This window comes from Lagopus muta, chromosome 4, assembly GCF_023343835.1.
Source record: "Lagopus muta isolate bLagMut1 chromosome 4, bLagMut1 primary, whole genome shotgun sequence".
Taxonomy (NCBI): Eukaryota; Metazoa; Chordata; class Aves; order Galliformes; family Phasianidae; genus Lagopus; species Lagopus muta.
In genome coordinates this window covers 32,952,877-32,980,349 of record NC_064436.1, presented here as the reverse complement: position 1 = coordinate 32,980,349, position 27,473 = coordinate 32,952,877, and the positions used below count along the sequence as shown (strand labels likewise).

Here is a 27,473-nt window from a genome sequence, read left to right as displayed (position 1 = left end):
AGCTAAGGCTCCTGCAGTAGTGGTTTTTTTAGCAGCTGAATAATTCCTATTTGATTGCAAGCCTGCAGAGGGAAGCTGGGGAAGAAAGGGTCATGTATATGTGACTGGTGGGCAGCTTCTCTCACATTTCTGCCAAATTTCATTGCCTTAATTAGATGAATCAGTCAAAAGTTTGTTTGAAAATCAGTCCCTTGAAGCATGTCTGAGGAGTAAGATCAGGGAGGACGAAATGTGAAAGGCTTTCTTTGACTACTGTTGTACAGACTGTGCCTAACCCTCTTTTAAGAGTGTAGATTGTAGTTATTGTTACCCAAAGTGTTCTTTTCTAATTGGGAGAGATCTATACAACTCAGATGGTGTTTTGGTAGGCAAAGTAAGAAAATATTTGGCTGTGTTTCATATAGCAAACACTGTTGCCAGTCTAAGATAAAGAATTAATATAGAGAAAGGAAACTAAACATTTATTGATGCTGATTATTTTCTGAAAAGTTTTGAGAAATCTGTTTATATGTGGGCTGGTGGTGTTATCATTTTATCTGATGTCTGAAAAGAAGCAAAATTTCTTTCTTTGCTTACTCAGATATCAAGATCTGAAAGGTAAACACAGAAGGCACAACACTGCTTGATCCCACCAGTCAGAAGATATATAAATAAAGTACAGAGTTTAAAGAAAAATAAATGAAAAAAAGAAAAAGAAATTGTGTCTGTATAAAGAAACAACAGGAACAGCCTGACTTTGATCATGTTTTCACATTTGAAGTACCCAACCAATGTGAAATCCTCGTCAATATCAATGCAGTGGATCACTAATCAGTACAGACTGGAGAAGTCCAGGAAAGTGCTCAAAAGCAGCAGGTACAAGCCCTGATGGAAGCAAATGAAGAAGAAAACTGAAGCAAATGCAGAAGACTCAGCTGTTGGATAAATTGAAGACAATCCTTCTAGAGACCTAATACTAAGGTATGTGACTGCTGCTGTGATATACAGAGGAACATTCTCCCCATGTAGCTAGCATCAGAAACTGATTGTTATTGCACAAAGCAGAATCTGCTTTTTTTTTTTTTTTTTTTTTTTTTTTTTTCTTCCTTCCTTCAGGTTCTCTTAATGTCTAATTGTATTACACCAGATATCTTTCTGAGCTCTAGCACTAAGGTTGGGTTGAAAAAGAAAGTCTGCCTCAAACATAACTTTTCTATGCTTATCTTTAATATCTCTGCTTTTTGCTTTGGTTGTTTTGTTTTGTTTTGTTTTACATTGCTATGTAACTTGAACCTTCATATAGCACCCTGTTCGGCACTGCTCCTGTATGAATTGCAGGTGAACAATAACATGATGAGAACATAATATATCAACAAATATGGAAAATGCAATGTTACTATTTAGTAAATATGAGACATAAGGATTGAATTTTGTGAGGGGAAAGAAGATGATTGATGGGAGCCTGGGGCCAGAATACTTTTAAAAATACTGGCTCAATATCTATTGCACTCTTAATTAAATCCTGATCTCTCCTAGACTTACACATATGTCTAAGTGTCATTGAAGCCAAAGTACTTTAAGAAGACTGTTCAGCATGTGACTGCTAGCATTGCTAGAGTTACTGTTGGAGTTGCTCAAGTTAAGTATGTTAGCAAGGATCTGAAGAATTACATGTTTCAATAGTTACATGGTTTTATTGGGTTCTTTGGTGTCATAATGAAATGCCTATCCTGCGGCTGGAAAAACACTACTGAAGCTGTCTTATTCAAATTGTCACCTTCCATCTCTGGTAGTGTGTTGATATGGGAGGGAGTAAACAAAGAATGAGAATATTTATCTGATTTTTATTGTTACAGAAACAGGGGTGTACTGAGCTCAGGAAGGGTTTGTAGCTTACTTGTAGAGAGTAAGAATAAATTGCTGGTAGTTTAGAAGTCGGTGCTCATACTAGTGAAATTGATAAAACTTTAAAACTGAATAATCATTTATGCATATTAATGATGCTTTAAGTCTATAATTGCTTTAAAATTTAGTTTAATCTCTATTTTGTTTCTATCCTTCACCTACAAGTTTTGCATCCACTGTTTAGCCTGTTTGCTGGAAGTGATTTGTGGATATTGAAATCTGATAGATGTATTATTGTTTTGAGAAGGTAAAATACTATCTTTTATCTTAGAGGCTGTGGCAAAATTACATATGTCTTTGCTGAGCAAGAATGAGTCCCCTGATATTCTGGGAGTATGGAAACCTTTTGTTGCTATCAACTTACTCCTCGGTACTTTTGATTTGCCTTTTCTTCCTTCCAACCACCTTCTGAGGAAAGAATGGCTGTTGTATTTTTCATCTTTCTGGAGCATTAGATGAATGAAGAGAAAGAAAGGCTTGAAAATTAAACAAAGTTAACCGTACGAATGAAGAAATTGTATGCTCTTCTTAAACAGAGTGCTCTGAAGGTAATATGATTTTTTCCTGAATTAAATTTAGTAATTTGCTAAGCACATTTTCATGCTACATGTTCTAGTTCAAATACTATTGTGCTTTTTTAAGATGCATGTGCAATAAATACACAACAAAATAGTGAGTAAACTGAAGAAAATATTTTTGACTAACTGAAGGTGCACAAACTTAATTTCCTAGCCCCATGCAGTGACTTTTCTTTATATTTGCTTATTTGGGCCAAACACTTGTGTGCACAGATGTTAAAAATACTAAGGTCTCAGGATCAACTGTATATAGGCAAAATATCCTACTCTGGGATTTGGGCCTTTTCAATTCTCATTAGCAAGAATTGGTGAGCACAGACAATTGCCTTTATCTTATCTAGTCTCCTTCAGTCCTGCCAGGTTTTTTCTTTCTCAGACTGTATTTCTTCAGGCTATGGCAATTCTTTCTGTCAGTGTGAGCTGGTTGTCATTGCTAAGGACTCTGGAATATAAGTAACATTCATGCCCATGCTGAAGAATTGTAGACTTCCCTGGATTCTTGTATAATAGCAAATCTCTTCTGTGTTGTTCTAATAAATGGTTAGTGGCTCCTTACCTCATGAAATTATGTACTCATTGTGATCTTTAAATTTAAAATATTTTAACAGACAAATCTTCCAAGACTGACTTCTCCTTGTGTTGTCTTTTTTCTTTAATGCTGTATTGGGAAAACAATGTTTTATTACCCTGGTGTGTAATTTTCTGAACAGTATATTAATAGGACAAATGCCAATAAGCTAGAATGTTATGCAAACATGGACGCTATAAATTATGTGTGGACTATTTACATAAAAACTTCAGATTGAGAATGCAGACAGTAACTCATTGTTAAGTATTTTATGGCATTTTCAGTAGTAAAGATGAAGGTAAAGAGCAAAACCCCCTCTTTATAACGTAGAAAGCAAGATTTACTGGATGGTCAGTCAAATTTTGCAGAGTCTTGAACAATAAACCATAAAGTTACTAAAGATGTAATTATTTGATATGACATTCAGCTACTATAATCTAGTAATACTAACTGACCTGTTATCTTTGTCATAATAAACAGATGTTTATGGATTAAACTCCAGCAACTGGAGGAAGTAATTTTGTAGGATATCAGGTATACATCTGTACATCTGAAGGGAAGAAATTGTATTCACCTTTCTGATAATTTTAGATTATGCTTGGACCTCTGCTACTAATGTTTCTCAAGTTTGGGAAAGTTGGACTGCAGTGAACTCAGATCTGCAGGTTGCTACCCTTGCACTCAAGAGGGACACAACTAGGTAGAAGCAATTTATGAAACTATATATAAAAATGCATCTTTTTCCTCCTTACCCATGTCTTCCTTTTGGTTTCCTGAGAGGTTAAATGAACAATTCTGGTGTAAGGATTTCAACTGTGTTACTGCCTGTTACTGCAGCTCCTCAAAAGTTAGGTGCAAATCTGAGGGCAAGGATGCTTATAGGGCAAATTTTTTACATACTTGCCTGCTAGTGTAACTAGAAAGAGTAAGCAGCATATCAGGAAGCTGGCAGGGCTTGTGTAGCATTGCATTTTATCTCTGTCTGGCTCATTCTCCTCAGAGTCAGTGCTCGGTCAGTTATTCCATGTCTCTGGCAAAGCCTTCTTGCCTACTTCACTATAGTGGGCATTTTGAGAGGACACTGTTCTAGCAGTTCTCTACATTGTAGCAGCTAAAGTGACTTAAAAGAAGGGAAGGGAAGGGAAAAAGGAAAGGAAAAAAGGAAAGGAAAAAAGGAAAGTCCTTGAGAGCAGCTCGGCAGAGAAGGACCTGGGGGTCCTGATGGACGAGAGACTGAATATGAGCCAGCAGTGCGCTCTGGCAGCTTGAAAGGCAAATGGGATCCTGGGCTCCATCAGGAGAGGGGTGGCCAGCAGGGACAGGGAGGTGATTGTCCCTCTCTACTCGGCTCTTGTGAGGCCCCATCTGGAGTACTGTGTCCATGTGTGGAGCCCTCAGTACAAGAAAGACATTGAGATTTTGGAAAGGGTCCAGAGGAGGGCGACTAAGATGATCAGGGGGCTGGAGCACCTCCCCTATGAGGACAGGCTGAGGGAGTTGGGCTTGTTCAGCCTGGAGAAGAGAAGGCTGCGGGGTGACCTCATTGCAGCCTATCAATACCTGAAGGGAACCTACACCCAGGAGGGGAGTAAACTCTTCAAAAGGGCTGACAACAGCAGGACTAGGGGAAATGGTTTTAAGTTGAAGGAGGGAAGATTTAGGTTGGATGTTAGGGGGAAGTTCTTTACTAGGAGAGTGGTTAGGCCCTGGAACGGGCTGCCCAGGGAGGTTGTGGATGCCCCGTCCTTGGACGTGTTCAAGGCCAGGTTGGACGGGGTCCTGGGCAACCTGATCTGAGTGTGTATGTTTGGTGGCCCTGCTAGGCAGGGGGGTTGGAACTACATGATCCTTGAGGTCCCTTCCAACCCGGGTGATTCTGTGATTCTGTGATTCTGTGAAAAAGGAAAGGAAAAAGGAAAGGAAGAAGGAAAGGAAAGTATCCAGAGTAAGTCTGCATTACCAGAGCAGTCTGGGTTGAAATTTGGGATGAATTTTTCTAATGAATGAAGAATTTTTCTTGTCTTCAGTTTTGTTGCTGCTTAATATGTTGTTCTAAAGAAAGTATGCAAATATATATTACAGTTGAAATATAATAGAAAAATAACAACACCTTTGTGTACAAGAAACAGAGGTACTATTTGTTTATCCTCTCTTTTGTCTCACCTGTCATTGTTATGTTAAGTTCATAATAAAACAAGTACGGGTGATCCAGTTACACCTACTGTATCAAGAGGGAGAAGAGAACAAAAGTTTTCAATATTAGACTTTCATCTATGATGAAAACTTCAAAACTTGCAACAACCCAGTTATTGAAGGATAGTTACAAGTGTTCTTTCTCTTTAACTGCATGACCACAAGCAACCCCCCCCCCACCCAAAAAAAAACAAAAACAAAACAAAACAAAAGTCTAAATGGTACAGAGAGCCATGTTACTTGAATGTTCTTAAGGAGGAGGGAATGCCATCTTTATCAACTGTTCTTTGATAGTCTTTCTTTGTTGCCTTTATCTTTGCTTAACCTGAATAAACCTAAAATTTTAGAAATAATATTCTACAGTTTCCAGGGACTACTTATGATAAGTGAAGTGGTCTGAAGTTTCTAATGATTCCACTCTAATATTCATTAAAATGATCTCTAACATCTACCTACGTACCTAAAACCATGGTGCATTCTTTGACATCACTCTTATTTTATGTAATTTTCAAAGGTCTTGCACAAATTGCAAGATTTTAAAGGAATGTATAAATAAACTTTTAAGACAACTCTTAAAATTGAATCTCTATCCAGACTAAATTTTAACAAAACCTTTCTCAGAATCACTCTTCTGATATAAAATAGAATGGGTAGGGAACTCCCTATCTGTATTGGTTCCAGCCTGAGTTGAGATTTCCAGTGTGTTCATAGTCACTATATTACATACACAGTTGCATTCAATAACTTCTGGATTTATAACTTGGAAAAGAAAAAGCGCTTCATAGGACAATGCCCCAGTTCAATTTGTTTTTATGGCCATAACATTGCAAAACTTGTGAATAGCATTTCTAACAAATTAGGGTTAAATTAATTATATAATGTTCAAAAACATGTTTTCAGTTCTTTGAAAGTAGGTTTTTACTATTTTTTTTAAATTTTCCTCCTAATAACTTTGTCAGAATTAAACACACAAACTAGCACATGTGTAAGGCTAACACATACACATGTATAACTGTATCTTTTTGTGCAACAGGAGAGATTTCTGTGGGTATGTGTATACATATACATATATAAATACATATGTATATAATGAATGCAAAATCAACAAATTATATTGAACATGCAACTGACTAAATGTTGTTTATATGTATACACACACATGTTTTGATCCTGGGAATGGTTAGGTTAATGTTAAACTGACTGGAAAACTTCTGAGAGCTGATTCCTGCTCAAGGCATGCGTAGGAAGGAAAGGACAACCAAATTCCATAGAGACACTTTTTATAATGTTAGGCAGAATTGATGCTCTAGTGATCCCTCATCACATTTTTCTTCCAGAATGAATCCTAGTTTTGGCCACTCTCTCATGGCATGCCATCTTGATTTAATGTAGAAAGTGTTTGAGCTCTTGGATATGACCATAAAGCTTTTTACCTTAGTTTAAGGTTTTAAATTTTATCTCAGTAATAAGTGTTTACACTTCATTACAACTTAATGGGACTTCTTGAGTATAAATCATTGCAATTGTTTTTACTTCCTCAGTAGATGCATCAACTTCAACTCACTCCACATGCTCAAGTGCAGGCATAGGACCAGAGAGAAAACTGTTGACCTGAATCTCAAGCATAAATACAAAGCCATGCTCTTAAGGATAAACTTTAGTCAGGGTTAATCCTAATTTAAATTTAAGTCTGGCTTTGGCCAGCACTTCAATATAATTTTAAGTATAGCTGTCATAAATAAAATTCTTGCAGAACAAATCACTTTGAATGGCATTTCTCCTGGTTTATTCCCAGAATTTCATTCTCTAGCAAAATATGATTTCTTCTAACAGGCTAATATATTTATTTTAAAGTAGTAAGCATGCATAGGCACAGCTGCATTTAATTAGATCCCACTGGCACATCTTGCGCTCTGGCTAGGGTGAAACCGTCTCATACTGGCAGCCTTGACAGAGGATGTCCTCCTCTACAAGAGGAATCTATAGTTGATTTAGCATATTTCTGAATATGCTTTCCTTCTGGGCTATGACATCTTTGTCCAAGTTCTTTTCAGTATTTTACAGCTGTGTCAGTCAGTCTCATAAAAAGATATTGTACCTCCTTAATAATGATTCCTTTCCTATGCCCTTCAACCATTACAGATGCAACAATGTCACTGCTGTTAAAATGTGTGCATGAATCTCTCTTGTTGTTACCAGCTTTTCCCATGAAAGGATTTAGACCTTAGTCTACTTTTATTCTTAAGGAAAATAGGTACAGTAATTCAGTGGATGTATAGTAACTTGATTACCATTTTATGCAGACTTAACGCTTTCTACCCTTTTTGGAAAGGTGTTTTCATGTAATGAATTCATTAATTTCATGCAAGCATAAGCAGTTCTTCTTTTGGAAATGTCACTTACCTTGATGAGTACTATTTGCATTTGAAAAGACCCTCATCACAAAATCTTATAAAAAAAGCTATAATGTTTTACAAAACGAAATCCTTGTGCTGATCTATTTCTTCCTCTACTCAGTAGTTAAATTCAGAAGGCCAGATGAATGTGCTATATTTCTGGACATGACTTCTCTATATACCAAGTCTTTTAGATTATCATGCTCAAAGTGAACATTCTGTTAAGCTCCAGAAGGTATAACACTAGTACTTCATCCCCATTGCTTCTGTGTCACTGGAACAGGTTGCCCAGAGATGTGGTTGATGCCCCGTTCTTGGAGACTTTCAAGGTGAGGTTGGATAAAGCTGTGGGCAACCTGATCTAGCTGTGGTATCCTTGTTCATTGCAGGGAAGTTGGATTAGATGACTCTCAGAGGTTCATTCCTGCTCTAAGAACTCTATGACCCTATGATTAATATTTCAGCTCCTTCTTACGTAGATTTTCTTTTCTAGAGCTCTTTTTCCTTTTAAGGCAACAGCCTATTTATTTGTCTCTTCCAGGATGTTGTTTTTTCCTTTCTTCTTTTTTTTTTTCTTAATATAAGTCTCCATAGATAAGATTTGCCTCATGCTGTAGTGTCTAAATAGAATAATAGGTGTATTTGCATGTATTTTTCTTCTTTCTCTTCCTCTATCAGATATCTGTGTAACTATATTTAGGAAACTTAATTTCTAATATTGTTATTAGTTCAAGTGACTTGATTGGAATGCACATGCAAATAAATGTACACAGTGTTTATCTGTTTACTCACTTTAAGCAAATAACTTCAAAACCAAAGACTGTGCTTTGCTTCTGTATTTTCTAATGGGCACTGTATTTGTTTGACTTGACCACATTCTAACTTCTTTTTCAGTAGTGCACATAAATGATGGAAGGATGTGCAAGTTAAAGAAAAAAATCTGATTGTAATTCAGTACTATTGCAAGATTCTTAATATTTTCTGGGTGACAATTATGGATCACTGTATGAACTAGACAACTCCAAACATAACATATTGAGTTAGAAAATAATATTAACAAGTTTAAGAGGTAACATTTTCATGTACTTTCATTTTCCTGTTTAAGCAATTCATTACCAAGCTTAACAAGGTGATTTAAACTTTCAGCTTCCTCTTCCTTTTAAACTTTACTAATAGCAATCATTTCTTTATTATTTCTTTATTTTTCTTTATTATTTCTTTATTTTTAAGACACTTAATCTGTTTTCCTCCTTCCTATGGTTATAATAACTACATACATTTTTTATGTATATAATAATATATAATTGCTGTGAAATCAAAGAAACATATGACCCACTGAATTCAAGTCAGAGATCCAGGAAAAAAGATGCGAGATGGTCAGAAACTCTTAGAACAAATGAGTTTTAAGCTACATGAAATTAAAGCTTGAAAATGAGTTTACTGTAATATTTCAAAATTGCAGCAGATATTTTCTCCAGATATCCTATAAGAACCCGAAGCAGCAGATTTACTACTGAAAGACAGAGCTGACGTTTTCAGTATGTGCCCCAGTGAGCACAGGGGTTAATAGCAGAGCTCCAGATGTTGGTGCGTTTTTGGGCATGTGAACAATTTAAAGTTAAGCTCTGCTTATACAGGCAGACCTACTCCCACTCTCTTGTGGAAGGCTGAAGTCTGAGCTTTGTCCACTTCGATCTCATGGTAGGACCATTCAGGATGCTGAAATGACTTTGTGCTGCCACAGGGATGTGAAAAGCTTGTGGAAGGATCCAAGTACAAGAGTTAATACCTAATATATCAACTATGTCATCAGTGTGGCAAACAAACATTTGGAAACGGAAAATTTCCAAGTATTTTCAAATGTATCAGAGATTTTCTTCAGTTCTCTTCTATAACACCAAAGATACTATAAGCAGGCTTTCTCTGGCTTTGATTTCAAAATTATACTTGCTTGTATTTACTGTTGAAGACTATAGATCTTCTACTAAAAAGACTCCTATTGCATTTGGATTATCAGCAAAGAGCAGATTATGTGGTAGATTTTTATTGCACAAGAAGAGAAACAGCACCAAGACTGTCCTTTCTTATCACAATTTGAAGTGGCAATCAATTTGTAGTCTGTTAGGTTATTACTCAGCTGTGACATGGCTGATGATTGAGTGCTGTTACTTCTAAGACTGAGAATGTTTTCAAGTCTGCACAAAAAAACCCACATCATAGAGTCAAGTCAATTGGCTGGAGTGAAAGGTTGTTACAATTTTGGGTGATTAACTTGCTTAATAAAAAAAATTGTTAAACACCATTATTATTTTTCCTTTTCCCTTTCAAGACCATGCTAACAGAGCCTATCAGCCTCTAACGTCATCCAAACTGTAGCTACAAAGTAGTCATTCCTAGAAGTGATCTTAATTCAATCAGACTGGAGCGTAATTCAATGGAAAAAAAAGACCAGTTTGAGCTTTGGATATTCTATATAAGCTTCTCATAATACATACTTTCTCTGACTTGATCTCTCTCTCTTTCTTTTTTTTTTTTAAGATTTCTTTTTTTATTTTCTTCCTCCCTCTTCATTTCCTTATCAGTGTTAGTTGTATAGATACAATAGATGCATTTTTGCAATCTGTGGAAAAATGCAACTAAATATAGCATAGGTACCGTGTTTAAAAATACACCATGTTTTAACATAACACTTCATCTTCTCATACTTGATCAGGCTTTACTTTTAATTTAGAAACCTCACATTTGGTGTTAATAACTGTGTGTCATTTTGGTGCGAAATAACCTATGACCACTGCAATCTTGTCCACTGCTCAATCTGACTGCTGTTCATGTTTGTGCTCCTTACCAACATGTTCCTCTTCCTTTTCCCTGAGAGACAGAAACTGTGTGTTCTTAACCTCCCAGTGTGACCAGTGGCAGACATACAGTGCTTTGAGCATCAGTCACAGCAGTGGGAATCTGGACACTTTATTGTCAGCTCACAACTGGTAGTTACAGACACTCCCTGTAATGTCCTGTTGCGATTGGCAGTGTTGTCTTCACTTGATGGCATTTGATGAGAAATTATTTTTTTCCTACTGCTCCTGTCAGCTCAGGGGAGGCATCCAGGAGAAGAAGCCAAGAGAGACGGAAGGTGTGATAGTTGAACCAATTGTTTCCACTCCTGTTTGTTGTTTCCTAGCTGGCCTCCAAAAACCATCCTGTGAGGGGATGGTTGTTGAGGTGAGGCTGTCCTCACTAACTAGTAAGTCTGCGCCTGTTTCTTCAGGCATTCGACCATGGACATCTGTGTATCTGTGTTCAGCTCTCACTTTGGGTTCACTGCAAAGGATTGTGTCAAATCAATCTGAGCATACTCCTGTGTTCCTTGGCAATGCTCAGAGCCTTAGAGCCAGTTTCATCCCAGCAGATCCCCAGATGCTCTGTCTCTCATCCTTGCCCTTTGGTAAGATCAAGTATTAGATTAAAATCCCATATTGCTCATGCAAGGTGTTACTATCTTCCACTTCTTCTATGAATTGTTTTACTTATTTTTGTGGATGTTGGATGTAATGGCTCGGTTTGTGAAAGAATAGGTTCTCTATTAATTGTAGGATGGCTAAGTGAGCAGCACTTAACTGATTGTGTTGCTTTACTGGTCTGCCAGCTGCTCAGAAATGTCCACAAAACTGGTACAATTAATTTATTTAAAAAAAAAAACAAAACATAAAGACATCTATTTATGATTTTGAAGTGTTTCTGTTACCACACGGATCTTGCTTCTGAAAATGGCACTGCAAGATGAATATAACTTGCAAAACTAATAGCTTTCACTGCAACCTTTATGAATCTCTTTAATTAGCATCTTGGAAAAAGATGGAACAAATTCATTGCAGAAGAGTCTATCTATATACACATTATCACAAGCATTTTCTTTTTAATACATACAACACTAAGCTCCAACTATTGTGAACAACCTAATTCAGCAGGGCATGTGATATTCATGAGGAACAGAGAAAAGATTTAATAGTTTTAGTACTTGGCAGTGTATTTTGTTCCAATGCAGAATTTAAGCTCTTTGTGTTAAATTCGAACAAAGCTAGACCGAAGAATAAAGAAATCATGCTGACTTTCACAGCCAGGAGGAGGAATCATTTTTGGAAACTTACAAAGGGCTGAAATATTCTCTTTCTCCGAATGCTTTCTTTAGAATGAGTGAGATCCAATTTGTGGGGTTTCTCTGAGGTAGTTCAGAACAAGAAGATGTCTTTCTTGATCATTTGAGTTGTTGCCAGGCACCAATTGCCAGCAAGCAGTCTTGTTAGTATTTTTAGCAGAGTTCCTTAGAAAGAATGGTGCAATTTCAGACTTGATTCCAACCGTGAACATACAAACAGGTTTTCTGGTTCCTCCTGCAACCTAAGTTTCCTATGAGTTGCTTTATAAGCATTTTTCTCCAGTCTTTTGTGCAAGTACTAGATGAATTTCCGAAGTCAGCTTTCTTAGTGCATCAATCATGCTACATCTATTTTCAGGTGTTTTTTTTTTTTTTTTTTTTTTTTTAAATGAAACTGAATCAAAGTTATCTGCTAGTGAATTGGAGAGAATAATAACTTCTGAAGGCATCAACACCACTAGACGTAACCTGGAAAGTGCATTAGGAGTTATAGAATGTGCCAGAGTGTAAAGAATGAAAATGTGAGAGGAGTATTCTGAACAATCAGAAGAGAAATTACAGCTGAGCAATAAGTTCTTGATGTTTCAGAATACCTTTACTTTGATAACTGGATGCAGCCAACCTCACAGGAAGGAACAGTCTGAGCAACTCTCTTCCTTGCTTGGATTTGTCTGACTTCCTTGGCTCTGCTGTATGTGTAAAAAAAAAAAAACAACCTAACAACAATGTTTTACAGAAAAGAATGGAGGAGAAGTTTTGCAGTAACCCTACGATCAGCCTACCATGAAAATGGGGTAAACAAGAGCAGATTTGGTCTCAATCTTTCCTATTCTTCCTACTGTCAATGTATCTATTCTTCCTTGTCAGAGCAGAAGTAGTCATGGCGAAGAATTCAGGTGAAGCTGAATTCAGGTGATTTCCAGCAAAGCAGACAAATACAAGTTCAGTCAATCGTTGCTAAAGAAATATTTTGAGAGCTTGCTCCTCAGTTTCTATGCACGGTTAAACTCACTTGAAATTAGTAACTTTTCAGTATTGGCTGGCAGCTGACAAACTTCTATAAAATGAAGTAACTAAGAAATGAGGGAAAAGCTCACATCACAATATAATGGCATTATAATTTGCACAAGAACATTAGTCAGAGAGGAAATTATTACTAAATGCTACAAGAGAGTCCTATAACAAAGGAATCTTATGGGAGGAAATGTTCAGGGTTTTTTATGGTCTGTTCTCTATTTCGGTGCCTGATGTAACAACTAGCTCTAATGTGCACACTCAAGGTCATTCAGTAGAACTTGAGCCAGCAGCCATTTGTTCCAACAGCCCTTTATTTCTTCTCAGGTCTTATTGAATTCCTAAAAGATTTTCTTCCCATTGTTTAACAGAGGCTGTGTGAGGTCTAGAAGTTGTCTTCTATTCTTTTATTGCCTTTTTTTTATAATTTCTTATTCTCTGTTTTCAATACCACTACACACTTCAGTTTCTCCCACAGATGCTATGTGTGAAATCTGTGCCCCAAAAGAATAAATACTGTAGACATACATGCAGGGTTTTTTGTTTTTGTTTTTTTTTTGCCTTTCTTTTCATTGCTTCATGCATTTTCAAAATTTAATTGCCTCTGTTGGAATTTCTCTAGTGGGCTTCAAAATCAGAGCAACTTTCTCTGGCTGTGAAATTTTCTCAAGAAATTGGAAGATGGGAAATATTTTGCCTCCTACTTGTGTGTCTTCACACCTGTGAAGTCTTACAGCATTTTTGTGAGATGTAATATTTGGACTACAGTTTCAGGCATTTCAGCATTATAACATTTCTGAGACATGCTGAATGTTCAGATTGTATTGCCTATCTTCACTGAGTAAAAAAACTGAACTTCATATTTGTGAATTTTATAAAAAAAATTCCCTTCACTTAGGCTTGTCACTGCCAGTCATTGGAGGCATCTGAACAGAGCAGTATGTCATCTTGGGAACCTGCCAAAGATCCTAAAACCAGATCAGCAGTTGTAAATTTAGCCTAGAGTGGGGCTTTTCTTTAGGCAGGACAGAGGGAGCTAGAAAAGGCTCAAGTACCAAAGCCAGGGATGCTGGGAATGTGGCTTCTTGGCTTATACTCCCAGTGAGCAGTGAGACTTCCTAGATGAGAACCACGTGGGAAAGAGTGACAGCAGGCAGATGCAGTCTGAATTCACACCCCCAGTGTGTGCACATGTAGTAGTATGCTATTGTGAAGAGGCAATACTTCTGAGCAGTTTGAGATATTTGGATCAAATTCTTCCAAAGAATGGATTATGCTAGAGTGATTCTGCTCATGCAGCAAATATGTATTTTCACTGCTGGTTGCTGTGATTATATGTTGCCAGTCTTTCCCTATTTCCTGATTATAATACAGCTTTGTCTGAGCTAAATTAGAGAGATGTTATCAAAGTGGAGATTGAAGTCCTGGCTAGAAAAATGATTACAGCTTTTCATGCAAAATCAGATCAGCCCAATCCTTAATCCAGAATTTTAAACTAGATAACACTGTGTTTCATTTTCACTTTCCCTGTAAATGGCTATTTAATTAAGGAATCTTTCTAGTCGCTGACATCCTAAATATCTACACGTGGAAAATAGGTATTTTATATGTGTCTTTCCTATATCTAAAATTAACTACACCTGTTCATATTCAGGAAAGTAAGTGTCATTAAATCATGAAATTGCTTATAATAAAACCAAAGAAAGTGCAAGTGAAAATGTAAACATGATGAAGACTTGGTAGTGCCAAAATCAAAGCTTATATTACACCAGCTGATAGCTAGCTGGAAGTCAGAAATAAGATACATTAAATTAAACAGTTTGAGATTAATCTTTAGCAATCTGGCAGAGCTTGAATTAAAAAAAAATTTCAAATAATGTCAACATCAGTTTAATTCTCCTTCCTTTACACTCTCCTTCATTCCACAGCTTTATACACATGCTTTTACTTGAATTGCAAACTGGAGTTTGGATTTCTAGCTGGTAGCCATTGTGCCCATATTCATGTGGCCCAGATTTACCAGACATTGGGAAGCACAGTATTTTAACAGGAAATTCCCCAAGTCATTTGGAAAAGGAATAGGCTTTTCTGTCATTTGCCAGCCAACAGTGCTTTCTGAATAGGTTAATTGAAATTGTTCAGGTTTGCTATTTATTGCAATTTGTAGGCAAAAAGCTATCTGATATTTGAAATTCAGGTTTGTATCGAGGTTGTCACTCCTGTGTATCACTTCACAAAAAAGCTTTGTTGCAGTTTCGCTGTGAAGAGCTGCATGCCAAGCAAAATTGAGTAGTGTTTGGATTTAATATTAAAGCAAGAGCAGATAATACAGAAAATAAAAATCACTCTCCTGTTGTGCAAGATATACATATATGGCTCTATTCACTTGAAAATCTGTTCTCGTTGATCTTAGTCTGACTCTCGGCAGGGTTTCTTTGGTCAAGGAGGCTAAAATTGATTCAAGGCCCAAAGCTGTTCAACTCAGTGTTGACAAAACCTAGAATCCAGCGTTCTTGTGTCAACACGCTCTGACTTTCTTGGATCTTCAAACCACGTCTTGCTGTATGACCAAAAATGGAAGGTGGATTGCAATGAGAAACATATGGCTGAAAATGGAATTTCAGACTGGGGGAGAAGAAAGGAGGAGGAGATTGAAAGGGAAAGAGCAGAGGAGAGGAGAAAATGAAAAGAGAAATTAAATGTAGGCTCCCCTATCTGGGAGAAGAAAAATACCATACCAAACTCTTCAAGTGACCTTACATGGGAACCTGATAGAGATTTGTTTGTATGACTTCTCACTCTTTCATTTATTTCCTTTTGCTACCATTTCTATAGTATGCTAGGGATTAGATTTAGGAATAAACTGAAGAGCTTCAAATTTTGATTTACCTACTTTCCAAAGTGTTCCAAGAGGGCAGTATGCAGTGCAGTATGTTTGAACGCAGGAGCAGTGTAATGTCAGGAATGACTTTTTAAGTGAAGAAGTTTGGCTATGACTCTGTAGTTTGAGGCTATTCACAGAAATGTCTGAAACAAAAACTAGTCCAATTAGTTCATAATTAGAGCTGACTGCACAACAACAACAGTTCTGCAACGTGGCAACATGTGAGGTCCAGAAATTTGGTTTTGCTCAAATATGGCCTTATCTACTGGGGATTTAAAAATTCCCATTTTTCATTCTGACATGGAAAAAAATGGGGGCTTTTTTTTTTTTTTTTTTTTTTTTTTTTTTTTTTCTTCAAAGTATCAGTGTATTTTTGAAGGGAAGAGGAACAGACTTTCATTGAGCTTACTTCATAAAGCTCAGTTACAACATGGGGCAGTACATGGGGAGGATTGCATCCAGTGCCTGCCAGTACGTGCAGGGAGACCCCAGTTATCCCTCAGAAAGCTGATAGCTCCTGCTGCTAGCTTGTGGGATTCCTCAGAGAGGTCCCAGAAAACCCACTGGGCCCTTAGTGGGATGACTGAATAGCCATGAGGAGTGCTGCATGGTTATGTCAGGTTTCAGAAGGTGAAAACATGGGCTGGAAGCCACCAGCCCCATAAGGACCTTCAGGTTAGTCTGCTGATGACCCTCAGGAGTTGAGAAACCAGTCAGGTGATAATATGACTGCAGATGGGGCTAAGACAGGAGGGACTGCAGCAAACTAAGCACACAAGTGAGTTCTGCTGTCTATTCAAATGAGAAAGATCTCATTTTATCTTGTATAGCTGCTGCTATTGTGTGTTAGATAAACATTTTTATAAGGACTACAGAAACCGGAACGTTTTTTGCTGGATTGAGGCATTCTGCCTCTTGCTGTAGCTTTCCAAACCAAATCAGATACAGACAAAGGGCAAACAGTTGCAAATAAAAGAGGCGTTCACGCCACATTCCCTGCTATTAAAAACAATGTTACAATGAAGATGCTAGAATTACACTGCTTTAGACATAATAACACTTGAAAGCCCTAATCATGGTCCTTATTTTGGCAAAATTCCCAGTGGATATCATTAGGGTGGTGGCTCGGAGGTAACATTTCTAACTCAGTGGCTTTTTTCCGACTCTGCTAAATTCACTGTAGTCCAACGCTGCTGTTATCTGAATAGGTAACAGAGTTCACCTTGATTTCAATGAGAGGTGATAACTGAGCTAATTATAAGTGATTCTTGATGCATCAGCTAGATTTTAAGGGTAAAAGAGAAAATCCTTTTACTATCAACATATGCTTCTTTACATGCCTAAAGAGACTTTCACATATGTAAAGGCTGTAGTTAAACACCAATATAAACACTGATCTGTGCAATAGGAATATACCTTTGGGAAGTAGTCAGGCTAGATTCAATAAATGCACTTCAGATTTTGATTTAAAAAATTGGTATACCACTGGCCAAAGTTTTATGCATGTTTACTGTTATATACAAACGCCTAGCGTAGAGCATTCTACATTTGTTTGCTTTTCAAAAACAAACAACCCCCTTTAAATCTGTTTTGGACCATCCATTAAATACCAGTCAGTACAGACTGCTTTAAAAATAGCATAAGCTAAACACTGATGGTTTTTAATAAAACAGATTTAAACACTGAGTAAGTTTAATAAAGCAAATACTTAAGACAAGCATAATGAAAGGTGAAAGTTTATTTTCTTTTTATTTAATTTCTTAACCTCTACTCTTCAATCCTATGTTTGGCTTGGGGTTTAAAATAAATTATTCTCTTAAATGAAGTAATAAGAGAACTAGAGTGAGGAGCCGACCTGTGCAAAGAAATTTATTGCAAGGCAGACAGAGAAAAAAAAGTTCCTATATTAACTACAAAACAGTAAGTGCTAAGACCTTAATAACTTTATTGCAATGAAAATGTTTTTCATAGAGTCAAAACAGATTAGTTGCAAGAAAAAATATTTAGCTCTTCTACTTTATGCCAAATGGTGAAAATTTCAGTTAATCTAAATAGATTTATAGCTTTCATCATCGTCTGCTCCCTCTGATGATTTGGCACCTTTCTGCTGAAACCAAACACCTTGAGACAGCACTCAGATGATGAAGAAAAGTGATCACATGTGCCCTGCTGCTCTCACCTAGTCTCATGTCCCTCATCTGCCTCCAGCTTCTGTTCAGCATGGGTCAACGCAACCTCTATGCTTTTGTGCATCCCTGAGAGCTGGTTTGGAGGAGGCGTGGGTAAATGGCTGCCTATGCTGCTGTGTCCCCCCTGTGGGACTATGCCTACTTACCACGTGGTGTCAGCCCATGGGAGAGCAGTCTGGGTGACAATCATGGAATTACTGGACCATTAAAGTTGGAAAAGTCTGCTAAGATCATCCAGTCCATCTGTCAAATGGACTAGAATAGAAGTAAGCAGTAGTAGTGCTGAAGGTCCTATGCAGCACCATCTAGGATCATCTCTGCTTAGTAGAACACATGGTTTGTTTGAAATAGTATTGTCTAATTGCCTTCTTCACAGTGTCTACAAGTTGGGCAGATATTTGATTTCAAATTTTTTGAAGCTTTTCCTCCATTTGCATTAGTAAATTCTCAGCTGCTCCTGAATTTTTGCCAGCACTACCAGACTTCAGTAAATGCAGAGAATTTTTCCCAAAGCTTCTGTTCATATTGAAAATAGTCTTGCGCTCTGAATATTTCAATGAGAGCAGTTTCTGGTAAAAATGCAGTTCCAACTTAAAGTGGAGAAGTAATTATTTTCAGCTATCATGTTATTAACTCTTGAAAGAAACACACATATGAATTCTAATTTAAACTCCTCTGCATGGGAGCAATAGCAAAAAGGGTTTATTACTCATAAAAAAAAAAAAAATAAAAAAATAATAATAAAAAAAAAGTAAGTATTTTGTGAAGGAGCTCTTCAGAGAAAAGGTTCTCCAAAGTCACAAAGGCTATAAACAACTTTATCTTGCCAAGTGTCATGTAAAGGAAAAGAAGACTTTTGTTGTATATAGATATGCTCCCATTTATTTATGGCCTGTATGGATTTTTATTAGGGAGGATCTCTTTATACTACATATATTTGCAAGTTAATTCGCAGCCATTAGATGATAGCATGGTGGCAATACATTACTTAAAACTGTTACCAGTTTGTTGTTAATTTATTTCTCCAATTTACATTATATGTAAGTATGGAAATAGAAGTTTTCCTAATGATGACATTCAAGTTAGGGCCACTGGCAGTAATGGAGAGAGTTGATGACAGTCTTCATGGGTGACTCTGAGCTGTTGACTGGGAAAGATGCTTGGCAGATGTGTTTTTTGCTATATGGAAAAGAAATTGTACAATTTGGTTTTCTTGTCCAATTTTAAGAATATTGCTTTGATGAAAGAGTGGAAGTAAAAAGCAGCTCTGTTGACGAAGATGTCAGTAAGGCTAATTAACCAAGTTTTCCAATACAGTTTTCTAATTGATACATTACTTTTAGATTTTCTTGATCATTCTCATACTTGTCTATTGTTAAGATCAAACACTCCTGGTGGAGAAAAAAACCACAACAAATTCCATAAGTTCTATGTGACACTTCCTAAATAGCCTATTGTTTACTTGAGTCTAAAAGTTATTGATATGCGTATAAAGAAAAGGATTTGTACATCTTTGCAGTAATACAGTCCTTACGGCACGAGTTTCTCAGTTTTTGTGTTCTTTCAAGTAGACAGATATCTAACCTTTCATTTAGATATCCTATGCAAGGTCAGAATTTGGTGCCTAAAGACCTGAAAATAAATTTTAGTCAAAATGAAAATGATAGGGAACAGCTTTAAAAACATTAGTCTTTAGCCATAGTTTGACTGAAAGTTACATTTTTTTCTTGTGTGTGAAAAACTGTTTTCCTACTATTAACCACGTTCTCCAAATATCTTGATATTTTAAAGTAGGAGCATGTGGGGTTTTTTTTGTTTGTTTGTCTGTTTGTTTGTTTTTGAGACATCACTATTGCTTCTGAGACATTTCACCTGTTCACTGTGTTATTCTGAATTCAAGAAAATAATTTGCAATAGCTGTTCTCACAAAACAGAGGATGAATGTCTCTTTAAGAAAGATAGGCATGCATGTCAAACTTATGTGAACAGGACAAGAGATGGCTTTCTTCTGAATACGTGCGAGGAAAGGCAGATGTACTTCTCCCAGAGAATACAACCCCACTTAGAGTTGTGAACAAGAAATTGTTCCTTCCCTTTAATGCTGTGCTCAGAAGACATTTTATGTTTTTCCAGCCATACTCTTGATAGGTAACTCTGGGAAATTCTGGTTAGAAGATAGCATTGGCTTAGGGAGTTTTGTTTCATTTTTGTAGTAGTTCACTGTAACAAAAATCTTAATGCGTTAGGGAGTGTGTCTTGCTGAGAGGAAAGCTTTCTGGAGCTGTGAAAATGTAAAAGTCCTGTATAATATCATTGCATCACTCCAGATGACGCTTCTGACAAGATTAGCCGTGATACCATGCAGAGATGAATTTCAAGTGAGTGTTTATACAAGATAATCTCATCGTCAGACATCAGAAGTATGTGAGTCCCTTCCCCAGCCACGCACCAGTTCCCATCCTCCTCCAAGTGGGAGCCCATGCATCATTTTGCGTAAGCTTTGCTCTCTGCAGGTGGAAGAGATATTTCTGCCACTCCAGCTACCACCCCTAAAGCGGGCATTGTGTCATTAAATAATGCTGGTGCACATCCCAAAAGTGACTGTACATTGAAAAGATTCAACACAGAACTGTAGATACTGTCCCGTGCTGCATTCAGAACTTGGAACTAAGGTTCCTTCTCCCCCAGTGTCAATCTTTTGAATGACTCTTCTGAGTGTCTGCATTTGCCCCTGCAAAGACTTTAACTGTACCAAATGGATATCTCAAGGAAGTGAGAGCTGAGTTTGGTGCGAGCATACTGAGATTCGTGTCAGGGACAGGTAATTGCTTCAAATTACAAGAGAGATTCTGGTTGGGTATTAGGAAAAATTTCATCTCAGAAAGAATAGTGAGGCATTGGAACATGGTGCCCAGAGAGGGGAAGTCACTGTTCCTGGAGGTGTTCAAGAACTGTGGAGATGTGGCCCTGAGAGATTACGGTTAGTAGACATGGTGGGCATGAGTTGGGGGTTGGACTGGATAATCTTAGAGGTCTTTTCCAGCCTTAACAATTCTGTGATTCTATAACCTGTCCTGGGACTAGGGGCTGTTATGAGTATGCTGAGCCCTGTTCTGAAGCTAGGGTCTGCCTGCCCTAAGTAGCTGATTCTCCAGAATTCTCCTGAGGGCCAGGACACTGTGAGCTCCATTGGAAGGATGCTGCATGTGCAACAGGGGTTGCTCATCCTTCCAGAGCATGTTCAAATATTCCATCTACATGTTGGTATAGGAAGGATATAAGTGTCTGCCTTATCTTCATGTTATAAATGGGAGTTTGCAATGGCAGCCTAGGGCACACAAATTATAACTGAGCTCATAAGTCTACTTCAGAAAATGTATGTTGCCATAGTGCTAGTCAGATAAGTTGGTCATTTATTTTCTGGATTTTTCCTATTACAAAAATTTGTCTTGGTATTCTGTGCCTGTATAAAGAACTTGGTCATGTGGTAGAGCACAGAAAGGGATGTTGCAAATTCAGACTACTCATGTCACTTAGCCTTATACCTCTCAAAGGGCTACTCTGAGCTGCTTTGAGAGCTGCTAGGAAAGAAATGAAGCGGCTGCTTGCTCCAGCTGCACTTTTCCTCAGTGGTGACACAGGGCTGCGATTCTCGCACAGCTGGGATGTGGCAGGGGAATTGGTTGAATGTGCAGCTGCGCTGGCTCAGTGCTGAGCTGTGAGAGTCACACTTCATGGACTCTTCCTTGCTGCCAGGGGGAATCATCACCTGGCGTACCTCATGGAGGAACTGGAGGCACCCCACAGCAAGCTGGATGTGCAGGATGCTAACCTAATGCACCAATTCCAGCTGATACTAGTTTGCAGAGCTACACTGTGTGCTGTATGCACATTTTTTGATAGCCCTGTATGTTTTGCATGACAGCATTAGTATACGTGGCTGCCTGGCTCCTTTAGTTTTGCCCTCTGTCCACCTCCTCCTTGAACCTTGTGTTTTCTGCTCGCTCTCTCATTTTTTTTTCCTTTTCTTAGAAAGCTAAGTTAGTGGTGGACATAAATAAGTTAAATGGTGTGAAATTAAATTAGTTCACAAGCTTGAAGAAATCCAACCAGGAAATAGCAACAGCTCTTATGAGAGAGCATGAGAGAGAGGGAGGTGAGGAGGATGTTTCTGCCTATGTATGTTCAAATAGAAACCCTGTGCCCCAAAGAAAATCAAATAATTCTAAATGCTTTGGATTGATGCACTGCATTTGTGAGTGAATTCTAATACTTCTTCCTGGGAGAGATTAACAAAACACTTATTTGTTCATAGGACAGTTATATGTACAGCAGTTATTGGGAAGAAAAGTAATTTCTGCATTGGTATTTTGTACATTTAAAAGTCCTGTTTCTATGTGGATCTGTGAATGAGCTACCGTGCATACCTATTAACTTGATGTAAGACTGTATGGAATAAATAAGAGCAATGTATGCAGCCTGGTAACTACATTGCTTTAGTTCTCCTCTGAGTTTAGTAATGCAGCAACCATGAAGAAATCTTTCCAGCTCCAGCTTGCCTTTATTTTACAAGTTGATCTCATTTCACTTGCTCATGTGACTTCCAGAAAAGTTAAATCTGCAGAGGCTTCCTCTCACTTCATTTTGTCCTGAACTTAAAATAGTCAAAAATCTTTTATACAGCTTGCAACAGAAAACAGCCGTGGTGGCTTTCAACCAATTACCTCATGATTATGTAGTAATCTGTATTTTCTCTGTGTTCAGAAATGTTTTGTTTTTTTTTTTTTTTTGCCACAAGTGTCTGTTACTGTAGATTTATGGAAGAAAAAGGGACACAATTTCTGCTTTGTAAACTGAATATTTTATTATATTAGGGGCTTGCCAAAGTTCTCATAATATATTTTGTGTCAGAATGTTGTGGGAAACAGTGTGAAATGGAATAGATTTCTTACTTTCTCATCATTATGAATCTCTGAAGAAAAACCTGGAGTAGCCTCCATCAGCTTATTCTCAGTACAACACTGAACATCCATATAAGAATAAAAATCTTTGATAAAATTACTGTATTTTTTTCTTTCTCCATTGTTAACTTATTGGAATACATTGCTTGAAAAGATATAATTGTTGTTACTAAGGTACGTTTTTAATCATTTGTGTATACGTACTTCAACTGGAGATCTTTAGAGTTTTTACAAAGACTGCCATACAGTTACTTAGTTCTTCATTATAAAATGCACATTATATAATGCATGTTACATGATATTTATTGGACATATGATGGCTGCTCTGAAAGTAGTGTCTCCTATTATATTATGATTGTTCATAACATCAGAGGCAGATGTTGGTTATAAGGAAGTGGAGGTTGAACCTTCCTGCCAGTATTCCATTACATTTTGTTGCCATTTGACATATGGCAGCAGAGGGGCAGTCTGGCACAATGGCATCTGATGTGGAACTGTGTATAAAGAAAAGAGGTGGTACTGAATTTCTCCATGCAGAAAAAATGGCAGCCACCGACATTCACTGACACTTGTGAACACTGAGGGAGAACAACCAGTGGATGTGACCACAGTGAGGTGGTTGGTGGCGCATTTTGGCTGTTACAGAGCACTGCACTAACAATCTTTGCTGGTGCAGATTTGTGTAAGTACAGCATGCAGCCTCTTGGTCATTGCTGGTAAAAAAAACCACAGCTAATGGTGGTGACTATATTGAAAAATAGTGCTTTGTAGCTGAGAATTGGCTCTATCAGATATTGTTACTGTGCCCTCTATGTCTGTTATTTTTTCCACGAAAACATGGAGGCATTATAATAATCGAATGTTTCAGAAACTGACTTCTAGACCGAGTGATAAAATGCAGATTGCTGAAAAGATACTTTCTTATGAAAAATAAAGCCCTAACAAACAAAATAAGGTCAATTTACTGGATGGAGGAGCATCCACTAAAAGGAGGAGTCAGAGCATATTTCAAAAGAGAAATCACTGCACTGTTCATTATAGGACCTGAGATTTTCGGTTTACTTTAGATCTTGGCTTTCTGCTCGTGCTTCTCCTCATCTTTCTTCTTTCTAAGTAAGGCTTAAAAAAAGCCTTTTTAATCCTGAGTGGTCTAGCACTCACTCACTATGGTTGTTCCTAAAATCCTTTCATGAATGACTTCAGAGCTCACAGATTCTTAAACAGCAAAGAGTATTAAAACAGACTGTGTAACAACAGCATAAGACAACTTTCACATGTTTAGAGACCATGTCTCTTTTAGTCTACTTGTTATTGAAACATCTACCTGTTTTACACAGGTAAATATCTGAATCCTGGGCTCTTTGAGATGTTTTGCCATAACAGCTCCTTCTTTCACAAAGATCAAGTGCACTACTTCCCTCAACATGTGGAACGTGATAAAAGTAATCTATCTTACATAGTATACAAAAAAGCTTGCTTACTTACAGTGGGGTAATGTTTTTGAACACTATTTTGTGTTTTAAGTTTCCTTTTCTCCATTATATTATTGCATCGATTTAGATCCACTCACCAGAAGGTCTGGCTGTTTTGCAGCCTGCATCAGCTACCTCTGAAATTTTTCTATACAACCAATTCATATATGAGAGCATTTAGCTGTAGGTGGATTCCATGTGAATCCTATCCCAGAAGAGGACCAACAGATGAGTAAAAATAATCTAAATACATCACTACTATTTACAGTGTATTTCTGAGGGGAAAGAGGCCTCTGAGTTTCTGAGACTGGGAGACAGATCATGTTTCATTTAAATGAATGCTTTAATTCCTTACTTAAATAGAAAATCTTGGGAAAATGTCATATTCTGAGCTTTATTTCAAGTTCAATTTAGTTATTCATATGATTATTTTTCTCTCCAAGGTGCCACCTTTCTTTATTCTGTAGTCTGACAATAAGTACTATATTTAATATGCTTGTAGTCACAGACCAAGCAAAACACATTCAGTTGTGACCTTATTTTGTGTATGGTAGTCAAATTTCAATAAATTTAAAGAATTAATCTGTTACACATTTATATAAGCACAGAAATGCACAGCTTCCTTCATGTTTCACACTCTTTGAACTCCAACTTGGCTTTAGTGACTTTTTTTCCAACTTAAAACCTTGTTTGCCAAGATTCAAACTGAGTGAATTTTTATTGCACAGTTATAAACCATTGGTGGGGGGGAGGATTATATAATGGAAAAAAGCTGAAATGGCCTTAACTCTAAAAGTGCAAATAGCATACAGTACCCATTAGGTAGAAAAAAAGGTCACTAAAATTTTCATTTACACACTCTTATAATGCTTCATCATATACCCAGGGTGCATTTAATGGGTGGAATTCGTGAGCATGATTAAGGAATAATGACCAATGGAGGAGAGATTTCCCTGCAGCTAATGAATAGCTGGAGTAAAATGTTTGGTGAAAGCACCAAGCCTGATCTTCATACATCATTAACTGTCAGGAAATGCCAAACTTGAATGTCATCGTTATGAATACAAGCTGTGAAAATCCAAAGATGTAAATAAAGCTATTTAATATTTCTATAAATTGGGAATGCAGCTGTAGAACCGTTCTTTGCCTTTGATACCTGTTTCTGTTTATGGGTCAGGTCTTCTTGTTGACTGCAGATGACTCAGCTATGGGAACCATGGGAGAGAAAGTGATGCTGGTCCCACGGCACGTTGGTTCATGGCATGGGGAAAGACTGATGCATGAGACTGAGATTTTGCTGATGGTCATCATGAGAGAAGGTATAGAACAAGCGATGACATTAGGCACTGAAAATATGTATGCTGTGGTTATTAGGCTCAATCTTTACTATGAGCAGAGAGATCACGTTAAAATATCTAGTGAAAAGGTCAGTTTCCCGTTTTAAACTCAAGCTCAGGACTCCTTTGTTGGTATCTTGTCTATGCTTTTCTGCAAGTGATCACTCTTATCACTCTTATGGTCATCCCTTTGAGCAAGCTCGCCAGGTGCAGGTGGTGGGTGCGAGCAGAATGAGCACATTTTGGAAAAGAAAAAGGAGAGAACACCGGGGTTCTGAAGACATTCAGCACTTAGGCTCTGATAGATAGATGAGCATCCTGATGCTCTTAGCTGTATGAAAGGAGGAGAGGGTAAAAATTCTGAGGGAAATGTCAGCTTTATAAAAACTTGCAGGAAATGTTGGAAGATTTTTGAACTCTGGTAACAATGATTTGAATAAGTTTCCATTTTTTTTTCCTTTAGAGCCAAGTCCTTTCCTGGTTGCTTCTTTTGCATACTGGGATGGGGGTCTCAGTGATTATTTATCCCAGAGCACAGTCTGCAGTATTTTTCAGTACAACCTCTAGAGTTTTATCTTCCACTGTTCCTATGATTTAAACTGAAGTAACTTCTGTCCACAATATAAAGTCCAGAGTGGTCACTGATTCTGGAGAGAGATGAAGTGTTTGAAAAGACTGACTAAAAAGATATAAAAGAGAAAAATAATTCTGTACCAGCAATACCACAAAGGTCTTGCTACTCTCACAGTACTCTTAGACTGTCAGAGTCAGTATAAAAAACTCTGCAGTACATTCTCTCTCATGGTTAAGATTTATGAGAGTACTGTTCATGAAAGAAAAAATATACATTTGAGGAAAAGAACCAGGTCTCTCCTATCGTAGGAAACTATTTTAGTTTGAGGGAGATGACTGTTTTCATTTACAAATGTATAATAATGAAGAGGAACAAATAGCATTCATTTTAATTTTCTCGAATCAACAGTCTACTTAAGAGTCAAGTGTTCAGCAGTACATCAATTAACTTGACAGAATTAGGAAAGTACTATGGAAACTGGAAAATTTACTACATAAAGCTAACTCTCCTTTCCCAATTCATAATCCATTGCATTTGTATATTTTAATACATAAATGAAGCATTGTGTAATCGGTGTAAATCATGTATAAGTATTGGAGATGTATTATGTAGAGTATGAAGTGTATGGAGCCAGAGAAAAAGCTTTGAAGAAGCACTAATGTTAATGTGACAACTGGGAAGTAATCACATATATTATCTGCCTATAATACAGAAAAATATGAACTATTACGTAAGTTATATTTATTATTGTACTTCATTTTTATAGCTTTCTGAAGATAATATTCGTTTCCTCATGATTTTGTATAAGTTATGCATCAATCTTAGCTCTAATTTGAGAGTAAGCAAAACTTTTGATGCCGTTATCTTAATATTTATTTTCCTGTTATTATTTTTCTATTATCACTCCATGAATAGGACAGTAAAGACTCTTATCTCTGGTAATTTCTCAAGAATTTTGTTAGCATTTGATCTCTATCTAAGTAAAAGTACATTTGTAGCATGCCTTCATTATGAATATTTTAAAATTAATTTCTTCAGTTTTCACAGAGATTGTGTTTAAAATACCTGATGCTTGCTGTGACAGTGACGAGGAAAACAGGAACCTTAGGTTTTCTTCTTTAAAAGTCCTGAAGGAGCCTTAGCTGTTGTCCACATTCAGAAAGCAAATATCCGAAGTCCTCAACATCTGGGAAATACAACTCATGGCAAACTCTCTTAGGGATATAATGCGCAAAACCTTTTCCTTATTCAACAAATATCTTCTAAT

The 27,473-nt window shown here is 37.2% G+C and overlaps 1 long non-coding RNA gene across 1 annotated transcript; it reads left to right on the top strand.

Annotated features, from left to right (window-relative positions):
• Nucleotides 1-25,595, top strand: LOC125692180 (uncharacterized). Its single transcript, XR_007376504.1, has 3 exons — nt 1-107; nt 581-960; nt 25,473-25,595. It is a non-coding gene; the product is annotated as an uncharacterized LOC125692180 (long non-coding RNA).
• The last annotated feature ends 1,878 nt before the right edge of the window (nt 25,596-27,473 follow it).